Source organism: Strongylocentrotus purpuratus, unplaced genomic scaffold (genome assembly GCF_000002235.5).
Source record: "Strongylocentrotus purpuratus isolate Spur 01 unplaced genomic scaffold, Spur_5.0 spur5_scaffold_15, whole genome shotgun sequence".
Classification (NCBI taxonomy): Eukaryota; Metazoa; Echinodermata; class Echinoidea; order Camarodonta; family Strongylocentrotidae; genus Strongylocentrotus; species Strongylocentrotus purpuratus.
The window spans coordinates 21,541,932-21,553,986 of record NW_022145600.1 but is presented as its reverse complement, the minus strand read 5'-3'; positions in this window follow the sequence as shown (position 1 = coordinate 21,553,986).

The window sequence follows — 12,055 nt, the reverse complement described above, 5'->3', positions numbered from 1 at the left end:
AATAATTCTCTCTTATTACCTTTCCTTTTCTCATTTGCTTTTTATCTTTCTCTCTCTCTCTCTCTCTCAGTAAGTCACAGCATTATGTATTTCTTATTTTTATAACATCAACATCTCTTACCATTAAATGCTTCTCTCTTATTCTCTCATCCCTTTTTCTTTTTTTTCTCTCTCTCTCTCTTTCTTTATCTCTCTCTCTTTCTCTCTTTTCTCTCACGTTCTGTTTTAAGACTTCTTCCACGTAAGATTTACCCAACCAAACCATATGCACATTACAATACAATATGTTCAAAGATATGAAGAGAATTTTGATGTAAGATAATACAAATTAGGTTCCTTTTATTTATTTTCCTTAAAACATCAAAATATTGTAATTCACCAAGTTTACAGATTATACAATTTAAAGTCGGATATTAGGCTCAAATAGTTTCAATTGCTCCTTGAAATTATTACAACTTCAATCTTATGCATTTTGCTAAATAAATTTCCCCCAATATTTTTAAACAAAGCATATGCTACTTCTGAGCGCTATTTCTTTCTTTCCAGAGATTGTATTATATCATGATTGGCACCGTATTACAAAACAAATTATACAAATCAGATACTTTTTGTGTTTTTAATTTACCCATGACTCAAAATCAGATTTTTTTTTCTCCAGTAAAACTGTGAACAAAATTATTTTGATGTACAAATAATCCGTAAGAATTATGTTTTGTTTTTTTGGTCCACACTAACAGGAAGGACATATTGGTGCCATTTATTTTTTAGTAATGCCTATATGCAGCTTATATGGAAATAATACTTTAGTTGTCTATGGGACGGAAATTCAAAGGGAAGGATAGGAGGAAAGATTGGGTTTAAAGGAGAAAAGGGGTTCAAATAAGGGACAAAGGGGTGAATGGTAGAATGATAGAATGAAGAATGAAAGAAGGAATAATTTCTTTTTGAATATATTTAGAACAAGCGAAGATATACATAAAAGAAGAGATTAACGCAGTATTAAAACAGGGAACAACATAATGAAAGAAAAATAAAAGTTTGGAACAAAGAATAACACGGGATAGGATTTGTACAGATAACCAAATATAAAAGATAGAAAATAACTTAAAAGTCAATTATGGGCTTTGAATATGTGTTCATCACTGACAGTTAAGGGCCTAGGTTTTGTATTGTATTGTATTGTATTATTTATTCGGCACTTTCAAGAAATATAACAATTTAACAATATAAACATGGTAAATACAAAATTGGAATAACAACAAATTGCAAATACAAATTTTTGTAGCAATATTCTGAGTGCAAAAGATGGCGGCCAGGGAAGAAGAGAGCAAACTTAATTACTGTAACCGTGAAGGTCCCTCCGCCCAACCAACTGATGCACTCAGAAGACTGGTAAAAATATAGCATAAGGACAAATAAAACAAATCAAGTAACAAATCAAGGATAAACAATAAAAATATAAAGAAAGGCGAGGCACGAGCATATGTAACGCCAACATAGAAATTATAGATAACATATTACAAATTTGCAATTTCAATAACATATTACAAATGTACAATTTCAATAACATAATAGCATTGACTCTCCATAGAAATATAATGTAACTAGCATGTTCAATATTTATACTGGGGTTTTCTTTACCTGATTAAATGCTATCAAAGTATTACATGTATATTAAAAAACTTTAAAATAAAATAAAACTATTATCCGGACTTATGACACATATCTGATTGATCACATATTATATAAATGAAATTGAAATTGAGATTATTGAATTGGAAATTGAGGTCCAACTGAGTGCAGAAGACTGTTAAAAAAACACAGCATACGGACAATAAAGAGAGTAACAAATCAAGGATAAACAATAACATAAAAAAGAAATGAGAGGAAAGAGCAAATGTAAGCCAATATAAAAATTAAGTACACATTATATACATGTATTACATAAGAAGGTTCACAAGTTTAATGATATACCCGGTTATAATACCATGGTTTACATTCACCTAATTAAATGTTATCAACATATTGCATTAAACAAATTTGAAATAAGATGGAATCATGTTTCGGACTTATATCGCGTATTAGATTGTACACATAATTTATAAATAAAACTTAAATTGAAATTATTGAATTGAGAATGCCTGTATCAGCGTTATACACTGATGTCGAGGGATGAGAGGTGAGTTTTGAGGCTTTGTTTCCAGTTGACGAAGTTTAAGCAATTCTTTCAACTTAATTATGTACACAGATCTGATGAGCCATCAAAAAGGATTTGAATTTACAACAAAATAAAACATATTGTAGCACAACACCGCAAAAGTAGGAAAATCTACTTACAAGATATTGTACACAAAAATAATTCTGGTGAACACACAAATCTCATAAAGTGATTTAAGTCGCGCCAACACCGGTCCTATATCAAGTCGCTGTGCCTCCCCGATCACATGATGAGATAAATAAGCCTGTTGGCCAATAGATTAGTCATTTTGTACTGTATTTGTTTGTATCTTCTATCATTTATTTGTTCACTGCCAAAAAAGACATTGGTGGTAACATTTCTATGTAATGTTTGCATGCATGGACCAATAAACTAATCTTGAATCTTGAATTTAAAACATTAAACAACGTCAGATTCTTATTGCGTCCAAGTTTTACGACCGGGAAAATACTATGTACGAAGCCGATATCTTAGAACAACGATGTATCCGTGTATATAGCAAAGAACAAGTCCTCCGGAATCTGATTCAGTTCAGATAAAACAAAGGCCCTATTTTCAGCATTTATTATTTAGGTTAACCCATAGTTCAGATTCCATCTTGAAAATCAAAACCTATTTATTGTGCCCCAACAGTTAAGGCGTGAAGATTGAGAACATCACCATCCAACCTTCAGTATTTCTGTTGTGTTTTATGTGGGATGAGTGGTTGTGTGGGTGTGGGAGTGCGTGTACGTGTTTGTTTAAACCTTATCAGATTAATACCGTTATGTTGAAATTCATAAAAAATGTAGGCTTTTGTTCAAAAGATGATTTAGAAACCAAATAATTAATAAGTCGAGTCAAACCTTTTCGCGTTGATTTCCCTTCATTGCTACACTTATAAATGTTGAAGTGTATTTTTCTTTTATACCGTTCCATTACATAATGGCAATAGTCTGACCCCAAAAAGGCGTGTTATAAATCATTTGACTTTTAACAATGTAATGGATATAGAATTCACGCAATCAAATACAGAATTATTTACATACAGTCCTCTAAACATGACTAAAAAACTATTTTAATGTGTTAGCGATTGTAACAGTATTTGTCTGGTTAAACAGATATAGATCATTTATCATACAAAAGTAAATGTTATATGCACATGAACAACACAACTACAAGTTGGTGCCACTTTTCTTCTAAAGTTTAGTTATACACATGAAAAGAAAATGCACACAACTACAAGTTGGTGCCACTTTTCTTCTAAAATTTCGTTATACACATGAAAAGAAAAAAACTAAATCAACATCTTGATCGTCAAATCTCTGTGAATACTCATATTCTCAGTTGGTATAATAAGTGAATGATATATGAAGAAGAAGAAGAGTGAATCTCTATAAACGTCAATCACGTGTTTTCGCAAACCATTACCATGATGGTAAATACCTTCAAGCAATACCCTTTTTTTAATTAAAAAAAAAAATTGTGCGAATGGGTGACAAAAAAGGTGACCTGACCCTCCCCCCACCCCCAACGGAGCGAAATGTTGACCGGCCAAATTAAAAAAAAAAAATGTGCTCTTACCCCCCGCTTATTCAGTGGCTGGCTGAGTCGATGCGAAATTTTCGGCGCGAATTTCAAATTTATACCCCCCCCCCCCCTTTGAAAAAAAAAATCCTGCGTACGCGCCTCCCTTCAAAACAAACTTCGACTCAAAGCCTATTGTTTCTCATAATATTTAAATTCCTCGTCTTTAACAAAGTCGTCTCTAGTGACACCGGTGCCGCCTACAACCTGGTTGTTGAGCTCACACACACCTTTGCCGATGTTAAATGACACGCAGTCATCTCGCTTGTTACACTCGGCACCGCATTTGACCAATGACAATCTTTGTTTGGTTTTGATCACGTGGTTTTGAAGGCGTCGTCCCTCGATCCGTCTGAAGAGGGAGGTCTTTTGGTGGACTATGTCTGCTTGGGATGGTATTGTGGGCAATGCCTGGTGAATTGTGGTAAAATCTGTGGAAAATAACCGAAATAAACATTTGATGTGACGTTTGACATTACCTATCAAAATGTAGGCCTAAATTAAAATACGATCGCAAAGGCTTTCAAAGAACGAACCTTAATCAAGTTCAATAGCCTTGGTCATCTCCTTTTTAAAAAGTTCGAGCATTACAGCAACGTATTATCTAATCCAAACATGATTTCTTTGGGATATATGCAATAGTGTATTTTAATTGCCTTTGAGTTTATTTCTAGGAAGTCTTTGTGAACGTGTAATGAATTAATATCAAGTTTAAAGATGCGATGCTAGGCAAAGATTAACCTCTTTCAACCCACTTAAAGATTACATAGGCATAAACTTGACATAAACAATACATGTAGCATAAGACTACACCTGACTGATCTATTTAAAAGGCCAAGTTGAAATTTCATGAAGCCAGTCGAATAATCTCGAACTTCTCCTGAAAGATCGTTAACACCACATACTGTCTAAAGCAATAGTTTGATTTTTTCGTTCACCCCCCCCTCTCTCTCTCTCTTTATGTTCATTGTTTTATTTTGTTTTCATCTCTAATGTTTTTAAAAGAATGTTTACCCAAGTCCATTGGTACAATAGCTATGGTACAATACATATATCGAATTACATTATCAGGCAACGGATGCCTTTAATTTTTCATACAATAGATCGTTTTTGTCTCGCCTGCGTAGCAAAAAAGCGAGACATGGGCGCCGCTTTTCCGGTGACGGCGACGGTGGCGGCGTCGGCGGCGGCGGCGGCGGCGTCAACATCAAAAACTTAACCTAAGGTTAAGTTTTTGAATTTTTGATATAATTTTGAAAGTAAAAGGTCTTAGTCAATTAAACTTGGACTATAGGGTAATCAAATATCCCAAATCATGTGAGTAGAATTTCGGGTCACGAAGTCAAGGTCAAAGGTGATTTCAGGTCAACAGACTTGGACTATGTTGTGGCATCATCATCGAAAACTTAACCTAAGGTTAAGTTTTTGAATTTTTGACATAATTTTGAAAGTTTAAATTCTTAGTCAATGAAACTTGGACTATAGGGTTATCAAGTATCCCCAATCATGTTAGTATTATTTCAGGTCACAAATTCAAGGTCAAAGGTCATTTCAGGTCAACAGACTTGGACTATGTTGTGGCATCAAAGGTTAAGTTTTTGAATTTTTGATATAATTTTGAGAGTTTAAGTTCTTAGTCAATGAAACTTGGACTATAGGGTTATCAAGTATCCCCAATCATGTAAGTAGTATTTCAGGTCACTAAGTTAAGGTCAAAGGTCATTTTAGGTCGACAAACTTAGACTTTGTTGTGGCATCAACATCAATATTTTGAATTTTTAGCATATTTTCAAAATTGATTGTTCAAATTCCATGAAACTTGTACCCAAGGGTTACCAAGTATCATAAATCACATGACACGAATTCCAGATCACAAAGTCAAAGTCTAAGGTCATTTTAGGTCAGTAGACTTGGATTTTGTTTTCACAACTTGATATGAGATTTAATAAATTATATTTCATGAAAATTATCAATCTTTGTAAAAAAAAATAGTAAATCATTTTCTGGATGATTCTTTGTAAATATTCACTTCAAAATGCTGATTATGTACAAAGGATTTCAATTTTGGGGGCATGCTAATGGGCCACCCTGCCTATAAATAATGTCTCAACCTCAATTTTTCATCATGTTTATTTGCGTAATGCAGGCGAGACCGCCGAGAGCGTTTCCCTTGTTTGTTTTTGTGTCGGGGGGGGGGGGGGGGTGAGGGGCTGTGGATGCTGCAGACGCAAACAAATATTATTCAAGCCTCCCCCGCGCTGTCTCCCTCCCCGCCATCGTTCATATTAATAATGAGACAAATACTTATTATTGAACAAAATTTAAAAAAATTCTAACTCAAAATCATTCTGTCAACGAGGAAACAAAACAAAATGGCAAGAATTTGCGAAGCAGAAACGCTCCCTCGGCTAACGTTCACACTGCCCCAAATACATCATATGTATGCATATTTTTCGCTCCGTTTTCTTGCAATAGAAGTCCCCCCCCCCCCCCCCAATGTGTTGTACTGCAATAGAACGGCTCTCCCTGATATTAAACCATACTTTGCTGGTTGTTATCTGTACAGGAACGCTACTTCTAGCGTTAGCTCAACCATGACATATTAATGATATTAATAAAAACGATGATGATGATAAATAATAATGATGATGAAAGTAATACATGTAATACTACAAATAAACTACTACTTCTATTACTACTACTAATATAATGATAATTATAGTAACAACTACGGTAATAATAATAATAATAATAATAATAATACTTCTACTACAATTAATAATAATCGTAATTAACAATATTACAATGATAATAAAAGTTACATACTAATGTTTCTAAAACTGTACTATCGCAACTTATAGTGTCTTATCTGGATTTTTCTTATCTTTGATAATGATAATAATGATGACGATAATAATCATAATTTTGTTTACAGGAAAAGCCTCATCAGCTTCAGTGCTGTTTTGCCAAAGGGCCCTGCAATTATTATTACACTACGAATTGTCAGGTACACATTTACAGCTGGGTTGGAAGTGGCGAATGTGGGTTTATGTCTTGCCAAAGGACACTGGTGCCGGTCTGGGATTCGAACCCTAAACATAAGGAGTGAGAGTCAAGTGAATGAACCACTTTACCATGACACCTCTATATAATTTTGTGAATATTTACCTGGCGTTGGTGTCCGTTCTTTGGTAGGCGTTTCAGGAGTGCCCTGTTATCAAACAGAAATGTACCATTCTCTCCCGTCAGTATAATCATAACAGATTATTTCATGAAATAACTTTAATTATTTTATTGTGAATACTTTATTTCATGGTAACGGGGTAATATGGAATTAAATACGTAACTTAGTATGAAAATATGAAACGACCCGGTTACCTAGCAATGATCGATGTGTATCGTGTTATGAAACCTATTATAATTCTCACTCATAATCGATGTTTGATACTTTTATTTGTAAGTGAGAAAAAGAAAAATCTATCTCAAATTTACATTGCACAAATGTATAAAAAGAAATAAATGAATGGATGAATGAATAAGTGATTAAGCGAGTGAGTAAAATAAAATGAATGAATTGTAATTTGAACGTTAAATCAGTTCATCATGTTATGAAAAGAATTATCTATAAAACAAATGAGTTAGTACCCATTATTTAAATAACACCGAATTATATTCTTCCCATCAAATGTGTGCATCAAGTATGTCATATGACCCCGTTATGGACAACTTACACTTGTTGACCTTGTCGGCACGGTTGTTTCACCTCTGACACCTATGTTTGGAATAAGAATAGCATTAAAAAGACGAGCATTAAAAGATGCAATGATAGGTAAAGAATACCCCTTCCAACCCACTACAAGGTTACGTAGACCTACACTTGACATGGAAATACATATAGCACATCCCTAAACCTGACCGATTTATTAAAGGCTTAGTTGAAATTTCATGTAGCCTTTTGGATAACGACAACGGATTCCTTCAATATTTACACAACGGCAGGCTCTTTTTTAGGGGATGCTGGGAGGTTTGGATGCTGCGCCCCCAAAGGTATCATTTACGACCCCAACCCCGCCTACGTATTTGCCCCATTTTGATAATGAGAAAACATTCTATTATTGCACAAAATTATATCAAAATCTTAACTCAATATCTGTAAACGAGGATACAATACAAAATGACGAAAATTTCCGAAGTAGAAACGCTACCTCGGCTTACTGGCCCACTGCCCCTAAATGCTTTTATGTGTATTGTACATTTCCTACTCTGGATTGCCTGTGTCGTGAGCATGAGGCCAGGCAATCCTCACAAAATAAAAACAGCAACAACTACAACAACAATGATGATAATAATACTACTAATAAAATGATAATAGTTACATTTATTAGCTCTTAATTATAATGCTTCTAATTTCTGTATGCCTACTATCATAACCAATAGTGTTTCATCTGGATTTGCTCTATCTTGAATAATAAAGGATAATAATGATAATAATCATGATTTTGTCTACCAAGAGAAGCCTCGTCAGATCCAGTGCTATTTTGCCAGAGAGCCTTGCAATTAGTATTTCTTTAGCGATCGCCAGGTACCCAATTAAACGGGGTAGGAAGTTGCAAATGCTGATATTGCCAAAGAAAATTGGTGCCAGACTGGGATTCAAACCATGAACATTAGGATTGAGAGTCAAATGACTGAACCACTTTACCATGACACCTTCACATCAGTTTGTGAATACTTACTTGGCGTTGGAGTCCGTTCTTCTGTAGGCGTTTCACGGCTGGCCTGTTATCAAACAGAAATATACAATTCTTTTCATTCAGTATAATCATAATACATAATTTATGAAATAACTAAAATTCTATATATGATATGTAGATTTCACGAAAAAGAGGATAATTCCGAATTACATGCATAACTAAGTAGAAGAATAAGAAACAATCCAGTAACCAAGCAATCAGTATCAAGTGTATCGTTTTATCATTCAACTTGGTTTATGAAACTTATTACTGTTCTAACTATCAACAACTAAATGAAATTAAATAAATGCATGAATGAATAGGTGATGAAGCGAGTGAGTAAAATAAAATAAATAAATTGTAAGACGAATTCAATTGTGATGTTATACAAAATTTCATCTGAAAAAAAATAGTTAGATATTTCTTCATATTACACTAAATTACAGTCTTCTTGGGAATGTTTGTATGTCACATGACCCCCTTATGGAGGATAACTCACACTTGTTAACGTTGTCGGCACGGTTGTTTCATCTGTAACACCTGTGCATGGAATAAGAATAGCATTAAAAAGATGATCGAGGATTTAAACAAGTTAATTTATAGGAGGAAAAAAGATCGACAGCGATCTTTATTCAATCACAGTGGCGGATACAGGGGGGGGGGGAGGACAGGGGGCACGTGCCCCACCCCCCCGCCAAAAAAATATGTTATAATCAGCCCTAAATTTGCCCAAAATATACCGAAAAAATAAATATACCAAAAATAATATAACATAACATAACATAATATAATATGACGGTGCAAAATGTCAAATTAGAAAAATTCTTTACCACCCCCCCCCCAAAAAAAAGTGTCCTCTCATCCCCCCCCCCCCATACCGCTTATTCAGCGGCTGGCTGAGTCGTTGCGATTTTTGGGGGACTAAAAAAAAAATATATATATATGTTCTCTTTCCCACACGGTGCACCCACCACCCGCCCCCCCCCCTCTCCGGCAAGAAATTCCTGGATTCGCGCCTGAACCAATAATCGACGAACCAGCTGGAGATGCAGCTTTTACCTCTCCTGCTGGCACACTCCGGAACAAGCTACGCCCTCAAATTAAAATCATCACCAACATGCCAACAGTAGAAACATTCAAACAGAGTTTGGAGACCTTCCTGTTGTAAAACCTTACGCATTCTTTTAACTTAAACTTTCACTGCTTGGTAACACTAACTCGTGGATGCCATCTTAGTGGAAAAGGTGCTGTATGAATTACAACTATATCATTATGAAACATGTAGAACACTTAGAAAACAGTGCCAATACGTAGTTATGAATACATAACATGAACATTCACTTCTCTACGCTCCCCAAATAAGAACAACTTGAATATATTTCGATTTTTGTCTCCCAGTTTCAGGTGATTGTCTTGCAATTATTTTTTGCAATGGAAACAACGTTTATGATTTATTTCCCTTGAAAGCAATGTCATTACTTGATTTATTCGATGCATTTTTTATCAATGCTCCCGGAGACGTTAAATGTTCATTCATTCGCTTTCATGCAATTACATATAAATAACAACATTTGTTTTAGGAGGAGCGCCGGGGCTTGGGGATTTGTGCATTTATTCTGCATTTGCCTCTCATAGATTAATATTTTTTCTAATGTTATGTTCAGGTGCAAGATTTTTTTTTGGTTCGAGGGGGTTGGGGGGGGGGGCTGATTTCCTGCCAATTCTAGAACCGCTACTGCTTACATTCATAATCAGCGTAGATGTAGGTGTACTCCCCTGGGCACGTTGATCCCGCCGAGCATGAGACAGAGATGCTACATGGATTGGAAGCCGCGCAATACAGAGCCCACAGTGCCGTCTTGTCACTGTTATCACACTGGCTGTCCAGGGAGAGGTCATAAGCATCGCAAGAAGGAACCTTCACACAAACTCCTTTGCTGATCCTGATAGTTGATCCTGGGTCACACTCCATCGTGATCGTTGGAGATTCACCTGTTCGACATCCTGTAACTATGCACAGTGTGATACAAAGTTGTAATTATGATGGTAAACACATTTCCATCTTCACTTACAATACATATAGGATATAACTTACATTTATTTTCGTTAATATTAATTTATTTCTATTTAGATAAAAATGAATTACATTATTAGAAAAGAAAAGTAATTCGAGAAAATTAGCGACAATATAAGATGAAATCATTTACGTTCTAGAAAAAAGATACGATCATTTGGAACTGTTTGGTGTTCACCCGTCTTTCCCATCTTCTCGACACCCTCTAACTATATGCACAGTGTGATACAAAGTTGTAATCGTGATGGTGAACACATTTTCATGTTTAATTACAAAATATAACATACATTTATTTTTCTATTAGATTAATTTATTTTTAATTTTAGATCAATACATTACATTTTTGTTAAATTTATTCTGAAGAAAATTAAAATTTGAGAAAATTAATAATAAAATTAATTAATCAATAAAACATTATAACTATATTACATTAAATCATTTAGTTTTTAGGAGAAAGAAATGATTATTTGGAATTGTTTGGTGTTCACCCCGTAGAATGAAATGTAGAAGTCTAAGCTATTTTTAAGGTTTGCGGTTCGAGTCCCGCCGCGGCACTAATGTCCTTTGACAAGACATTGATCTACATTTGCCACACTGTAAATGGGTACCTGGCAGGAATTAGTTCCTTGAAATGCCAGAGAGCCGTTATGGCAGCCGTGCTAAAGCAGGGTAATAATTGGGAGCGCCGGGAGTGTCAAGTCTGAAAGGCATGAGCGCTATACAAGAACCCACTATTATTATTATTATTATTATTATTATTATTATTATTATATTATTATTATTATTATTATTATTATATATTATTACTATTTGTTTTTTTCAATATTTTACCCGAAAATAGTCAACCTTTGAAGCGAGCATTTAACTATCAAGGTGAAGTTTTATATATATCGGATATTAAGTTCACGAGTTGGCATAAGGTAAGGAAGTAAATTGAAACCGGAAATATATTTATTCCAACTGTTTTATTTTGAATACAAAGGGATTTCAAGTTTCGTTGGAGGAGGAAAAGCTAAATCGGCTCAGAAGCGTAGTGCCATCAGACGCTTCGGCTATTATTCTGACTAGAAGTTATGAACACACTAAAATTTCGATTGTTAATATTCTTATCATCAGTTTAGAACCTAAATCGGAAGGATGATGCTTTTTCAGATTCTATTACAATGGCTATTTATTCGGAAATCGGATCGCAGTCGAATCGTGTAGAGTGCGCTGTTGATTCGGTTTATTGAAATAAAAGAACATGCAGCTGGGAAGCTGAAATTATTCAATTTACAAAGTCAATATACAACGCAATAAACGATCAAAATATGAATGACTAAAACATACGACTATGAATCATGCATAATGAAACAAAATGAGAATCAAATATTACATAAAAATCTAAATATATTACAAACATTAAATCAAAATCTAAACGTATTACAAATATAACGTTAAAATTTAAATATATTACAAATATTA